This window comes from Lepisma saccharinum, chromosome 4, assembly GCF_977018435.1.
Source record: "Lepisma saccharinum chromosome 4, izLepSacc3.1, whole genome shotgun sequence".
NCBI lineage: Eukaryota > Metazoa > Arthropoda > Insecta > Zygentoma > Lepismatidae > Lepisma > Lepisma saccharinum.
The window spans coordinates 17,464,947-17,480,579 of NC_139232.1; the positions used below are offsets into that span (position 1 = coordinate 17,464,947).

Here is a 15,633-nt window from a genome sequence, read left to right on the forward strand (position 1 = left end):
GCAAGTCTCAGTACCAGCAGTAGCGCTGCCTCATTGAACACGATAGTGCAACATGGGTCCCGGAAGGAGAGTTATCCGGCTTCACAATCAGTGCAAATTATTAAGGGAAATATCATGCTTGTCCGGAATTCCTAAATCAACAGGGCACGTGATCATAGATCGCTTTGGCGAAAGAAAAACAGTAGAAAATAAGCCGAGGAGTGGACGACCAAGAGTGCTTTCTGTGCAAGACGAACGGTTTATTTTGCGAACTATCAAAAACGACCCCAAAACTAGTGCTCCGACGTTGGCTGCAAGCCTTCAAGACCGAGGCAAGCAAGTTTCCTCCAGTACAGTTCGTAATTTATGCCGACGAAATGCCTACCATGGATGCATGGCAAGGAAGAAATTTTGGGTTAGTGCAATAAACAAAGAAGCACCTCGAATTTGCCCTATATCACTGCAATTTCGATGCAGACTTCTGGAACAAGGTCATTTTTTCGGAACAAATCAAATTCAACTTATTTGGGTCGGATGGTAGGCATATGGTATGGCGCAAAGAAATACAGAGTTGGAGCCACGGAACTTAATCCCAACTGTTAAACATGGTGGCAGTTCACTCATAGTATGGGGTTGTATGAGCGCTGCCAGGGTCAGCAAATTGCATTTCATAGAGGGAACGATGGATCAGTACATGTACATTGATATATTGAATAATAATTTGAGCGCTAGTGCGGTTCAAATGAACTTGGGTAATGATTACTTGTTTCAACAGGACAACGATACTAAGCATACTGCCCTTAATACAAAATTGTGGCTGTTATATAACACCCCAAAACAACTTCACACCCCTCTCAATTCCCAGATCTGAACCCCATAGAAAATTTATGGAGTGTATTAGAGAAACAGATACAAAAAAGAAACATATCCAGCAAATCCGACCAAAAATTAGTATTGCAGGAAGAATGGAATGCAATTTCACTTAGGCTCCGGGCAGTGATTCGTGCCAAAGGAAATCCACAAAATATTAAATGCTTTTGTTTTTGCAGAAAATATGGACAAGAATGGCAAGTGTCTGAAGACTTTTTGTGTTCAAAATATGTGATATTTTCGTTATTATTGTCTATAGATGGTTTATTTTTTATATTTTGTATTTTCCTGTTGTATCAGATAAACAAGTATATGAGGTAGAATAATGTGTTTTTCATTCCACTCACCTACCTGCACACACAACACTGAGCTGATCCCTTGTTTACATACCATCAGTGGTGTCCAAACATTTTTACATTCACTGTGTGTGTGTGTGTGTGTGTGTGTGTGTGTGTATATATATAAAAAGTAAAGCAGATAAAAGAATAATTATATAGTAAATATTTGTATAGTTCTCTCTTAAAAGCTTTGCAGGTTTCAATTGTTTTTATGTGGTTTGATAGGTTGTTATATAAGAGAGTCCCTGTGTACCTAGGCCCTTTTTCATATAAAACTGTATTGTGTGCAGGTATTAGTAAGTTAGTTTTATTTCTTGTGTTATAATTGTGTATGTCATGGTGGCACCTAAACAATTCATAGAAATTTGCTTTTACATAATGGAGCAGGTGAAAAATGTACAAGCATGGGAGTGGCAGAATATGTAGATCCTTGAACAGCTTCCTACATGGTTCCTTTGATCTTGTCACCATCATGATTCGTACAACTTTCTTTTGTAAAATAAAAATCTGCTTACTCTTGTGTGCATTACCCAGAAAATATGTTAATAAGCTAAACTAAATTATTTTCATTGCCTCCAAATTTGTGGTGGCCTTTATTACTTTGATAGCATAGATTATTTTTCTCAGTTTGCCTGCCAAATAGTTGATTTGTGATTCCCAACTCAATTTTCATTGATCCACAGCCCTAAAAATTTAACAGATTTCGTGTAGTTAACCACATTGTTTTCTATTTTGATGGAAGGGTTACCTTGTGGTTTGCTCTTTGCATGATGAAAATTTACTGTTATATTTTTGTTAACATTCAGTTTTAGTATGTTTGTTGAAAACCACTTACTGGGATCCTCTATTGTGTGACTAATGTTGGAAAGAAGTTCACTGTTTGTGCCAGTCATCACCACACTTGTATCGTCAGCGTATAAGACAGATCTCGCAGAGCTTAGGTTTATTGGTAAGTCATTTATGTATAGCACAAACAGTATTGGTCCCAGTATAGATCCCTGGGGAACTCCACATGTTATTTTTACATTGTTCTCAGACACATGTTTTTGTGCACCTGCTTTTTTCATCTACCTTCCTGATCTCTACGACTTGAGTGCGGTTTTGTAAATATGATTGAAAACAATCATATGCTTTGCCTCTTATTCCAAACTGATTTACCTTTTTTAGTAGCTGACTATGAGGCACTAAGTCAAAAGCTTTTGTCAAATCAAGAAACAGCCCTATACTTTGGTCCCTATTGTCTAACAGATCCCTCACGTATTCTAGGTATTCAAATACAGCTGAAACCGTTGATTTCCCTCTACAAAATCCATGTTGAGAAGTGTTGATGATATTGTTTTTGTTCAGAAATAGTGTGACTTGATTATACATGACAGTTTCAAGAATTTTTGAGAATGCTGAGAGTAATGAAACTGGTCTGTAATTTTCCATGCTTTGTTTATCACCCTTCTTATATATGGGTTTTATCTTTGCTTCTTTCATTTTATTTGGAAATAACTCTATTGAGAGTGACAGATTTGCAATGTGGGAGTTGCTCTGTTTGATAATTGTGGAAGATATTTCATCTACACTGCAGGACCATTTACTTTTCATTTTATTGTTGATAACTTTTATTTCATTGGTAGTGACTGGATGCACAAACATTATTTTGTGACAAGAATTTACATTTGCTTCACATACCTTGCTTTTATTGTTTTGGGAAGTTGTCAATTTTTGTGCAATTCCCACATAGTATTTATTAAACATTGTTACTACTTTTAAAGGATTCTCTACAGTTTCACTGTTTTGAATTAAGAGTAATGTTTTCCATTTTTTTAATATTACTTTTTGTCTCCCTCTTTACTATGTCCCACATTGTCTTTGTTTTATCATTAGAGTTTCTAATAAGGTTCTCGTTGTGTATTTGTTTAGCTAATTTTATCATAGTCTTGTATTCAGACTTATACTTAGCGTAGTATTTCTCAAATTCATTTGTTATCTCTCCCTCCCTTTTAAGTTTGTTTAAGAACCTCATTCTTTCACTTGCTTCTACAATTTTAGTTGTAACCCAAGTTTTTTCTCTACGTGGTTCATTTTTTGTTAGTTGTTTTGGGAATGCTAAGTTAAAGTAGTATGTGAACACTTTAAGAAATGTGTCATATGATTCATTTATGGTATTATGGTTGTATACATCACTCCAGTTTTCCCTTTCTAACAGATACATGAAATAGTTCAAATTGTTCTTGCTGAATGATCTTTTGGTTTGAAAGTTTGTTTCTTTACCCACGTTACATCTATTCTCCTTTGTGGTTGCATTGTTGAGTGTAAAAATTTGAGGAAGGTGGTTTGAGAACCCACTCTCAAAAACCTCGACTGAACATGTGGAAACATATTTATTAACAAGGATTTGATCAAGAGCACTTTTGGAACTTTTTGTTATTCTTGTAGGTTCTTTTACCATAGCTTCTAGATTGTATGTATTGAGTAATATATTTAGGTCGCTACTTATATTCCTCTTTAGGAAATCTACATTTAGGTCCCCTACTACGGCTACCACATGATTAGTCTTTTGATAGTGATTAAGGATAATATCTATATTGTTTATGAAAATATTCAGGTCACTATTTGGAGTTCTATAAACACATATCACTACAGTTTTAAATTTAGCTAATTCAATAATACAGGATTCAAAGTGTTTTTCTACATTTAGATTGGCAAATTTAAAGCATTCTTTAACTGTTGTGTCTTTTTTACAATAAATGCATGAGCCTCCCCTCCCCATGTTAAGTCTAGAGTAGCTTGAAGCTAGATAATAATTAGGAAAATTAATGTAATTTAATTCATCAGAGCTTAACCAATGTTCCGTGAGGCACATACTATCTGCATTTTTCAACCTTTCCAGTAAGTGAAATTCTAATATTAATTTTTGTTCTATATTCACACCTTAAACTTTTTGATGGAAGATGTTCAGGATTGCTGATGTTCTGTCGCTTCCTGAGCTATCCTTCACCATACTAGTAATTTCATTGTCTACTGTACCTGTTTCATTTCCTACATTTTCTAACATAAAAAATCATTCTGCAGCTTTGCTGGCAAAGTTATCTTCCTGCCCGTTGAACGGACAGCAGCTACTGCACTTGCCATCTTTTTACCGTTCTCCTCAGCAGAGCCACCAGCCATTATATTCATTCTTTCCATCTTTTTCTTTGCACAACTTACATCTTCATTTACTTTGTAGTGTAGAACTTTTTTCTTCTGTTGGTACATTGTCACTGTCTTCTGTTGGTCTTCTTTCCTTCTCAGTTCTTCTTTCATAGTCATCTTCAAGCATGTTGTTTGATGAGAGTCTTTCTTACTTCCTATTAGTGGAACATTGGTTGTCCAACCAAGTGGGATAGTAACACCTGTTTCATGAGATTTACTATTTGTAACAAGTTCTATTATGGCTTGATTATATACAGGGTGTTGCAAAATACCTGTTACAACGCTTGGGAGGTGATTCGACAAGTAAAAACAAGGAAAAAATGCCATGTGAAAAAATGCCGAAATCGGCACCGTTTGCGAGTGACAGGCGTGCGAAAATCGCCTCACACCATGTGTAAAGTACAATAACTCAAGAAGGAAGAAAGATATCAATGTCGGATTAAAAGAATACAAAGAAAGTCGTGCCTGACGAATACAATGGTGCATCAATTGAGGCCCAGTATAAATTGCGCAAGGGGACTCTCAAAGAAAGTGGGGAATCCCCTGATGGAAAATACAAGAAATTTACTACTATTTTCTACATAATGTTGAGATCAGAATGTAGGCAGTAAAGAGTGACGACGTATGTCCACATGTCCCACTACTGCTGGGACACCGTCCCACACTCGGGAAATAGGAAATTCACTCGAAAATGACGCTATGCCATCAAATTACGCTCAGATTGATTTCAGCTAATTGATACAGAAAGCCCCACTAGAGGCGCTGTGTGATAGGTCACCTGTTACGTATTAGTGTTGGTGTATACTACGTAGAGAGTGTAGTCGACCGTTGTTTATCCTGGCTTCTTCTGCGTCTCGCAGCGTGGAATTTAGTCTGGCGTGTGTGTATGGTTGAATTGCGCCAAGGAATATTGTACGTAGAGTACGTATTCCCGTGTTCTTTCTCGGTTTGCAACAACTGCGTGGACACCTGTGTAACATTACGTGGGTGCTAATCACTGTAGTTGTGATCCGTCACTCGGAGGGAAAGTGCCCCTGTTGCTGGGCAGTTCTCGAACAGGACAATGGTGGAGTACTCTACCCACGAGCTTGCTGATATGCATCTCGTTTATGGAGAGGCAAACCGAAACAGCCGTGAAGCATGGCGTTCGTATCACGAACGTTTTCCGAATAGGCGTACTCAACAAACCCACCATAGCAATGTGTTCCGCGTTCTTCAGGAGGAGGGATTGCACCCATACAAATTGCATAAGGTGTACCACATACTGCCCACGGACTTTCCCCTACGCATGGATTTCTGCCAATGGTACGTGCAACAAACTCTTGCCATTCCAGATTTCCCAACAAGAGTTTTGTGGACCGATGAGGCAACATTCACCAGGGACGTCATGTTCAATAGCCATAACAGCCACGTCTGGGATATGGACAATCCGCATGCAATCATTGTGCGCCATCATCAACATAGGTTCGCAGTGAATGTGTGGTGTGGCGTAGTAGGTGACCACTTGATAGGCCCGTACATTTTGCCCTCTACTTTGTGTGGTGGGAATTATCGGGTGTTTCTACATGACGTATTACCTGAACTTTTGAAAAACCTGCCACTGGCAGGTAGACAACGTATCTGGTTTCAACACGACGGCGCCCCCGCACATTTCGACCGGGCAGCCAGGGCCTTACTCAACGATATTTTCGGCGATCGTTGGATTGGCAGGGGTGGACCTTTACCGTGGCCGCCACGTTCCCCCGCCCTCACACCACTGGATTTCTTTGTGTGGGGAAAAATGAAAATGCTCGTGTATGAAACCCCCGTGGAAAGTGCTGAGGATCTCGTTGCTCGTGTTAGTGCCGCTGCTGGGACAATTGTTGACATGAAAGAGGAATTTGCGCGTACCAGACAATCAGTGCTTCGCCGATGTCATCTTTGTCTTGAAGTCAATGGCGGACATTTTCAACAAAGTCTCTGAGTATACCGGTGTTTGTGAGTCCCTATCAGCACCGCATAGTGTCCTTTAGTGAAAGGTGCGAGTGAAGATGCTGGATATCGCTGTACTTCATACCGTCGATCTGCATGTGCGGAGGTTGTGCGCTTCTCAGTGGAATCCCTTCCAGATGTGCTGTGCCTGGAAATGTTACATGCCATTGTGTGCGTTTTCTCGCCATTCTCCGTCTTCATTCCTTCGAGGATTACCCACTTTCTTTGGGGAGCTCTCTTGTAGTATACGTATGTACAGCCTGACGACATGTGGCCATTGTTTAACTTTTGTTTTTCGTACTGCAAAGTAGTGTGTCAACATTAAGGGATTGAAAACGTTTTTTTATGATTTTCCCGTATTTTTTTCCATTTGGGATGGTGTCCCACAAGTAGTGAGACATGCGACAAATTGGTTTCTTTTCTTCTTCGTACCGCAATGTGAACCGTGTACAACAGGAGATTTGCAGTTATTTTCCTATTTCTCGGGTGTGGGACGGTGTCCCAGCAGTAGTGGGACATGTGGACATACGTCGCCATTTTTTACCGGCTACATTCCGATCTCAACATTATGTAGAAGATAGTAGAAATTTCTTGTATTTTCCATCAGAGGATTTCCCACTTTCTTTGAGAGTCCCCTTGCGCAATTTACACTGGGCCTCAATTGATGCACCATTGTATTCGCCAGGTACGATTTTGTTTGTATTATTTTATTCCGACATTGATATCTTTCTTCCTTCTTGAGTTATTGTGCCATAAACATGGTGTGAGGCGATTTTCGCACGCCTGTCACTCGCAAACGGTGCCGATTTCGGCATTTTTTCACATGGCATTTTTTCCTTGTTTTCACTTGTCGAATCACCTCCCAAGCGTTGTAACAGGTATTTTGCAACACCCTGTATAGTTTTGGCCATGCTTAGTATGTAGTGATCTTTGTAAACAGTCTAATTCTAGTATTTTCACGTTTGTGAAACTTTTTCCAAGGGTTTTTATTTCCTTATTTACTCTGTTTCTATGTTAACACACGACTCACTAATTAAATCTTATCTGCAAGGAACATTAGCAACAATTACATTTGTGTGTTTCAGTAGATTTAGGGTTTTTCTAAGGGCTTTGATAACATTCCGACCTTCGTTCTTTGCAATGTCAATATGTAACATGTATGTGCGGTGATAGATGAGGGTTCACACCCATTTTGCAAAATCAAAGTCCTTGAGTTTTCCATGTATTTTTCAATCGAATTAGTACGTCAGGACTTGGGCCATTTGCATCAAACATATTACATGGATTATATTACCATAACTAAATCAACACTTTTCTTTGACGACTAGAATCTTATACCCCCAGGTTAAAGGTTGAGACTGCAAGATTACCCTCAGCACATATAAGGACAACCTTACGGAGGATTATACGGGTTGTAGATTCAGATTCAGTCTGCAAAATGTTATCCAGAGTGTACTACATGGAAGTGAGGCTGACAATTGAGTGCCTTCCAAAAGTTCACCTTTCAAACCCCTCCTTAACTTTTCAAGTTAATGAAATGAATCAAGTTTATTCTGAACATTGTTGAAAATAAATTTAAAATAAAAACGTTTAACATGTAATATTCGTTCCCGCCAAACTGAAATGTGTTTTCAGTTGTCCTTGTAATGTTGAAAATAAATTTAAAATATAAACGTTTTACATGTAATATTCCCACCAAACTGAAATGTGTTTTCAGTTCTCAGTACTTGTAAGAAAGAAAGCAATTCGTTCCCCTGAGTTTTCAATGACTTCCTCGCTCCAAGCAGTTGCAGATCCAGAAATTACTGTTGGGGGGTGAATTTCGGAGTCGGGTACCCCACCAAACCTACAATTGCACTGTTTTATATGAACAATAGCTATTTGGTTCTTTTAGCAGAAGACAACTATGCTCTAGGGATTAGCTCTTTTAAGGGGCACAGTGCGGAACAGATGGTTATTATTGTACATTGTTATCCATTGGCGTAGCAACATATTGGGGGAGGGCTGGGTCGAGATCAGAATGCACGTTTTTAAAATTTACATCTCAAAGTGCATAGATACAAAATCTTCAGGCATATGTCAGCAATGGTATTGTGAATTACAGGCGCACCTTTTTCTCGGGTCTTTGATCTTGAAAATTTAGGTGAACCTTGGTTTCGATGGAGTATTGATCACAGTGGCGTACGCAAGGGGGGTTACCGGGTTTAAACCCCCCCCCCCTTGAGCTTTTGAAATATTATGGAAAATGCTGTAGAAAAAAATTAAAAATGGCTAATTTATCACAGTCAAAGATCTGCGACAGTAATAATAATAATAATAATAATAATAATAATTTGAATTATTATTCCCATGTAGCATGAAGAAAAACACAACAATCCAAACACAATCTAAGCGGCCGCAAAGTTCAATTTTGCAATTTTTTTTGCAAAGAGTCGCGCAGTGACTCTCGCGAGAATTGTGAAAATTCCTTGCTTGGTCCTTATTGCAAACGTTCTTCCCGGTACTGATTTCACATCTCCTTGTGAACTCTCAAGTGATGCTGAGTCTACATCCACATCATTAAATAATGTTGAAGAAGTCCTTTGTGAATCACCTAGAAGTGATAAATGTGTTGGAATGTCTATAAACTTACTTTCAACGAAAACATAGACTCAGTGGAATTTAGCAACATGTATTCTCGCGCTTCATCATCAACCTGGGTGAGTTCCATAGGTAAAGGTAATGTAAATTCCCCCGTGCATATAGCACCGTGCCATGAAGGCTAGTGTTGCCCACGGGACGAGACGGGACAGGCTTTTAAAAATTCGAGACGAGACGAGATTGATCATGTGTCCCGAGACAAACGAATATTTTCGAGACGAGACAGCATTTCACAGCATTTCCACGAGACGAGACCGGCCAAAGTCTCGTCTCGTGGGCAACACTAATGAAGGCACACACAGTGATGTGGTGGGCCCCAAAGATTCTCGATCTTGAACTATTTTGCAGGTGATGTGATCAGCACCATGCTCCGGCAGCCTTCATCCCCCAAAGTTGCTCTCAGGTACCCATTGTTATGAGGCTGGGTGCGGAGACAAGGCTGGATAAATTCCAACCAATTCCGGGAATCGAACCCGGATATCCCACGAAGTTGTCAGACTAGACCAGCGCGGCTCCTTGAATGAGTTTCATATTTCGATTATTTCAATAAGTTTAATATATTTGCTTGTTTTTATGGATTTTCTTCGCACTTAAAATGCCTCGCTTATCATATACAAATAACCGTTGACTAGACAATTATTTTGAAACAAAAGAAATGTAATTTTGTTCTATTTCTTTCATAAATAACAGCTGCATTTGTAGTAATTAAACTAATTAATTAATTAATTATAAGAATTATTAATTAATTTATTATTATTATTAATTAATTAAAGTATAATAAAACAATGGTAATGTGAATTTGTAGAAAGTTTTCGAAATAACACCCCCCTTGATGAAATCCTGCGTACGCTACTGATTGATCAGAGTATGCATGCATAAAAAGTGGTAGAAAAATACAGTGGGTCTTCTGGATGGCAATCGTCAATTTCGCCGTATCACACAAGTCCTCGAGAGAGTTTATCGCAATACTGGTCTATCTTTCCAACTCTGTTCTTGAATTACCTTCCGTAAGAAATATTACTTTTGATCTCCGAAATATTTGCTAATTATTTGAGAGATGGCTCCAAGTTTAGATTCCACAATTCGGGACCTTAGAATGGAACCTTGCGTTGTTGATTTTGAGGCCGTGAAGTTAGACATCTGATGAGCTTTCCATCTGATATGGTTCATGGGCAATCAATGTGTCTCAAGCTCCTGAAAAGATGGGGTCAACTAGCGTTTACAGGTAGATCTCAGTTCAGAGCCTCACAACGCCGTCAACGTCTCTACCATCTGCGAGGGCCTCTTTTTTTCAGTTGGAAGAGGGACGCAAAGCCATTTGTACCTTACAGCCTTGCGCCGGAGAACCAACTGCAATCGACTTGATATATCGACTGCAAATACACTCGATATAAATGTCGATTGCATCTGTGTATAATAAGATCTCGCTTTCATATACACAGCGATCTCATACGCCATTCTTCCTTTAGGGTCTGCAAATACCGCCATGTTTAAATCGAAGATAATAAAAATTTCACAAAGCACTTGAAATACCTATCACTCAACCTAACCTACAAGCTTAAGGAATTACTTCAGATACTCAAAAGGAAGAACCGTTAGTGGTCTTACATTATATACTTACTATCTGCATACCTACAAACACACGGGCTATCAAGACTTACTTCATTACACACCTACATTCGCCTGAAGTCACATGGGAAAATCTCAGGGATTACTGTTATTACTGTAAATTTACTGTGGCAACTGGCCAAGTTCACCCCAGCATAACAACAGTGGATGCTGAGTAAACATGGGACCTTCTCGACCCAGCAATATTCCAGAGCAGACGAACTCGTACTAGCTCGGAAAACGTCATGTACTATGACATTTAGTATAGGGCCACCAACGCAGAGGCAGGCCCATTGTCCTAGGTGGAACTTCCACGACGTCTCCTACCAAACGATAGGAATAAACCTTATCGGGAGAGATCCTACAGTTTTTCTTGCCATCCGAATAACAAGAATCCATGAGATATAGGGTGGAAACGTAATGTGTAAAGTGCTTTTAATAGATAAATAATAATAATAAAAAAATGCCTTGGTTAGCAACTATGTCTTTCATATGGAAACAAGACATAATCGTGTTACAGCAAGAATCCAGGGTTACTTCAGGCAAATCCTGTGTGTTATATTTTGTTAGCACTATTTTATCTACCGGTTCAGTGACCGAGTGTGTTAAAATAGCAGATCAAGAGCATAACTAGCATTCATTCTGCAATCTAATCTATCAAGCTGTATACAGCAGCGGCGATGGGACACTATATGAGTTCACTAGACGCCATCTAACTGAAACCTGGTTGGCAGGCTTCAGCACTCTAAGACCTGTTGGCCACAGGGTTTATCTATTTTACAGGCAAACCCTTTTGAGCATATATAGGATGAATAAGAGTCTCCCGGGTTCGAATGCTGACCTGGGGATGGGTGTTCTTTGCCACTGTCCAATCATCTTCATCCTCGCGAGTAGCAAAAAGTGGCAGCAAAGCGAAGTAAAATAAACCAAATCATTGTAAGAACATAAACACGCCGGTTCAGTGACCGAGTGTGTTAAATGGCCGACTTTCGATCTTGCCACAGGAGTTCCCTGGTTCTAATCTCGATCTGGGAGTGGGTGTCCTTGTAAGTGTCCTTTCTTTTATTTAATCACATCACCACTAAATTCGCATAGTTGCTATTACCCAGAAATTACAGAAAAACGACTGAATTAAAATTAAAACCTTACGTAGATACTATCCTGCAGCTGCCAGCATCTCTCCATTTTTCAATGGAAATTCGATATTGAAGCATTAGTACAATATAATTCATATGCGTGTCTGGTCGTCAGTTTTTGGATGTAGTTTCATAGCTACTGTAACGAGCTTCAACAATGAACAATAACTGTTGCATGGTAAACATTGTTGTGCTGTTTTGTGTTAGGTCACATTCACTTACAAAATAATCTAGGTTGTAAAAGAAGTTTCGAAATTAAAGAAAGTAAATATTGTCTTAGTCCAGAGTTAGTAAATCTCTGGACTTAACTAATTTTACATTTTTTTAATATATCCATTTTGACATCGTTGCTCTTTACCTGTATCAGTTCATTTTGAATTTCAGAACGTGGATAATTATTGTGAATCTCATTTTATTTTGTACGTCTGAAATGTTCTTGTGGTAATTGGTCATATTTCGAAAGAAATTTCCCCAAATACGTGGTTTCGTTAATTTTCTGTTGTTTCTGCTGTGTTTCTCGAAGTTCTCGAATCGCTAAATTATGAGAAGTCGAAAATTGTGTTTATGCTTGTCATTACAGTGGCGGCGATTATGGGGGGGGGGCAGTTCCCCCCTACTTTTTGCCACTTTTGCCCCTGCTAAACCTTATCTAAAGGGAAATAAACTGTCCTTGCCCCCCCCCCCCCCCCGGTTTTAGAACCCAATCGCCACGATCTTTGTAAGAGAACGTTTCATTGTTGTTGTTTGGCTTCCTGACTATTCTAAAATCAGACGACTACCACCCGGTTTATTTAAAATACTAAATAGTTGACGTATTCATTCAAATTGTAGTGTTTCACTAGAATTTATAACCGTATTGAACCCGGGACCCCTTGATTACAAGGCGACGACTTGAATGCAAGTTGTGATGGCTTGCCTAGTAATGCACACTGCGGCACGTGAAGTTATGACATCTTTACAAAAAAAAACTGAGTGCAAGAGTTATATTCAACCAGAGCTAACTGGCCTGTTTGGAAGAGACTGTTTTTGACATTGCTTCACCTATTTGTCCTCGGTTACGACAAGAGGCAGCAATCTCCCATTATACTCCGAGCGAAACATACGTGTATCGGAAATGCATGGGCGTATTCAATGGAACTTTTTCAGGAAGTCGGAGGAGCGATTGTCGCCCACCCCCTCCCCTCTTCTCCCCCCCTTTTTCACCCCGCCATGATGCTCCGATGAATTGTGCTACATTGCGTGAATCCGGACGACTATGGTGTGCAATCATTGCCCGTTCCACATTACACATTTTACCTGTTGTCCTGCTGCGAAATATCGCTTTGGGATTGAGTTTAGTGATTTCATTTTTTGGCATCGTTGAGAATTTCATGTGAAGGTTTGTTTAGTTAGTTCAAATGTGTGCTGAAAACGTGCTTAATCGCATATTGTGCTCCATCTATGAGGAAATGAGGTGTGCTGTACCAAAAACATTCCTGTGGCTTCACAGCTACTTTTTGCCCTAACCGATGTAATGCTGCTTTTTGTTACGAATCACACATCGACGTAGATTTATCAGGTAAGGAAGAATGTATATTTCTATTTTAATTTCATTTGCTATTACTAGGGCTCGGAAGTTGAGGACAAATCTTTTTTTTCCTAGTGTCCGAAGACGAGGCCCAACATAATATATGTTCATTTTGGGTCATTGCAGGCCAGAAAAAGGTGGGTTTTATTTGTCCTTTTTTGCCTTTTTCGGCGTTTTTTGGCTTATTGGTCCTTTTTTAGTCTTTTTTAAGGTCTTAACGGCTTCTTTTTGCAACTTCACCTTCTTTCGACTACGTTTTTACTGCCCATCCTCAATTCGAATCATCATCAGTTCATCACCTCTTAAACATCCTTTCTGTAGTAAAGAAATAAAAAAAAAGAAAGAAATATATTTGAACCATCATCCCTGAAACGAGAGAAAAACATTTTTGGACGACTGAAGCGTACAAGGTCCTTTAACCCTAACTTGTCTTGAAAGTGGCAACTTTCTCTTGTTTTGAACCTTTCAGTTTTTTCGCACTGTGTATTCAATACCACCAGAATTTTGTATTTTTTTATTCATTAAATATGTAATTAAAATAAAGTTATTAATTAATTTGGATCACATTTATACGTCCTTTTTTCCGTTTTTAGGTCCTTTTTTGATATTTTTAGGTCTTTTTATAGGTAATTTTTTGGCAACCTTTCAAATTTTCCTAACACCTGCTAAAATTTTAATAAAAAGTCTGATTTATGACTATTTTTGTGCTGAATTTGCTTACAAATGCCTCAAAATCGACCCTACGCCCCCCGCCCGATGGAAAATTCTGGATAAACCCGCCCCTGCTATAACGTTATCTTTGGCCCAAAGGTCCGCGATCAAAATATGGTCAAATATGGCATTGAATAGTAATATAAGAAGTCATTGTGGCTATATTTCATCAGTACAAAATTCCTAGACATACCTCTATGCCACTTTATGTTGTCGCCTCTCTGACATAAAAATATTAGCGACAATCAGTTTTCATTTTTCTTTTTGTTTGATGTCCAGTGGAGTTACATTGCACAGTGTCTCGGATCCCACTTTAAACTATAGGCCCTGCCCCGATTAGCCTAGCTATGCACAAAGTAAACTTAGAACAACACTTCAAACATAAACAAATCTGTCTGTGCTTTAAGGAACAAATCTCGGTATCGCCCTATTTCGACACTACAAGCCCTCGAACAACGGAATTTTATACTAACTATAAGTGCAACGTGGCACAGGATTTGCAATTGCTTGGGGAATTGGGGTGGTTGCAGAAAGTGCCTTGCCCCTCTAAAGTCGGAGCCTATTAGCACAAGAAAGTATAAATTTGGTTTAGGTAAGTTTTTTCAAATATCGTATAAAAGTCTCGAACGAGCCGAAGGTCTAGAACACTCTCAGTCGTTCCGACCTCACAATCGAAGGTCTCGGGTTCGAGTCCCAGCCTGGGCAGTGCCGGATCTATTAACCGTAAAACGCCGCAGTGCGCGGGGAGGGGGCGAGGATAAGCAAGCCTTTAGGGGGCCCTTGGCATGCCATTTACATACTAAATTGATTGAGTTGGTGTTTTTAAGTCCACTTTATGCACAATAAGGCTAATTGAGACAGAACATACAGTTTAAAGTGAGATCCGAACCACTATGTGCTTCCACTGGGTATCGAACCACGGGACTCCATTTCCATACTTAAATATGTGTATGTTAAACAATAAATATAGTAATTTGTCTAGAATTTGTGTAGAACAAAGAAGAAAGACCATCTATTGTTAGGTAAAGTATTTGTGATTAATTTTAAGTTGATGAACATGCAGTAGTTTTCAGTTAATACCATTTAATGCTCCATACCACAAACTAAACATGAATTTATTTCTAACTGCAAGTGTTTCTTCCCTAGCTTTGTGGTGTGGGACTACCACTTGAGATTGTACAGAGTGTACCAAAAGTCCCATTACCCCTCCTCCCTTTGAATTGTAGGCAAACATGCAAATTGTTATTTTAACAGCATGTGTATGATAAGAGGATGGTATACCATTAAATCAGACCAATGACCACCATTTACTCCAGAGGATCTGTGTGCACACCGCCATTTTCATTGCGCAGTATTATTCGCCTCCAGGTGCGATGTGAAATCCTCCGTAACATGGCTGGCGTGAGGGAAGCAAACGCACTGCGAACAGCTTCTTGAAGTTCCTCAGTTGTCTGATAACGATTATGGGCAACTTTCTGTTTGATGTGCCCCCATAGCGCATTATCACAAGATGCAGTGGCGTGGCGTGGGATTTTTAAAAGTGTTACCGGTTATCAGTAGGACTTGGGCGCCTCCCCACCTCACTCCCCCCCCCCCAATGTCTTCCAAGTAGTTCATATAATATTAATCT

At 39.3% G+C, this 15,633-nt stretch overlaps 1 protein-coding gene across 2 annotated transcripts in view; it reads left to right on the top strand.

Annotated features, from left to right (window-relative positions):
- The first annotated feature begins 12,953 nt into the window (after positions 1–12,953).
- LOC145986392 (uncharacterized) overlaps positions 12,954–15,633 on the top strand; it is a 130,405-nt gene continuing 127,725 nt past the window's right edge. For both annotated transcript variants that reach the window (XM_083120345.1, XM_083120347.1), the window contains exon 1: positions 12,954–13,283. The gene's annotated coding sequence lies outside the window, so the exon portion shown is untranslated. The remainder of the gene's footprint in view (positions 13,284–15,633) is intronic.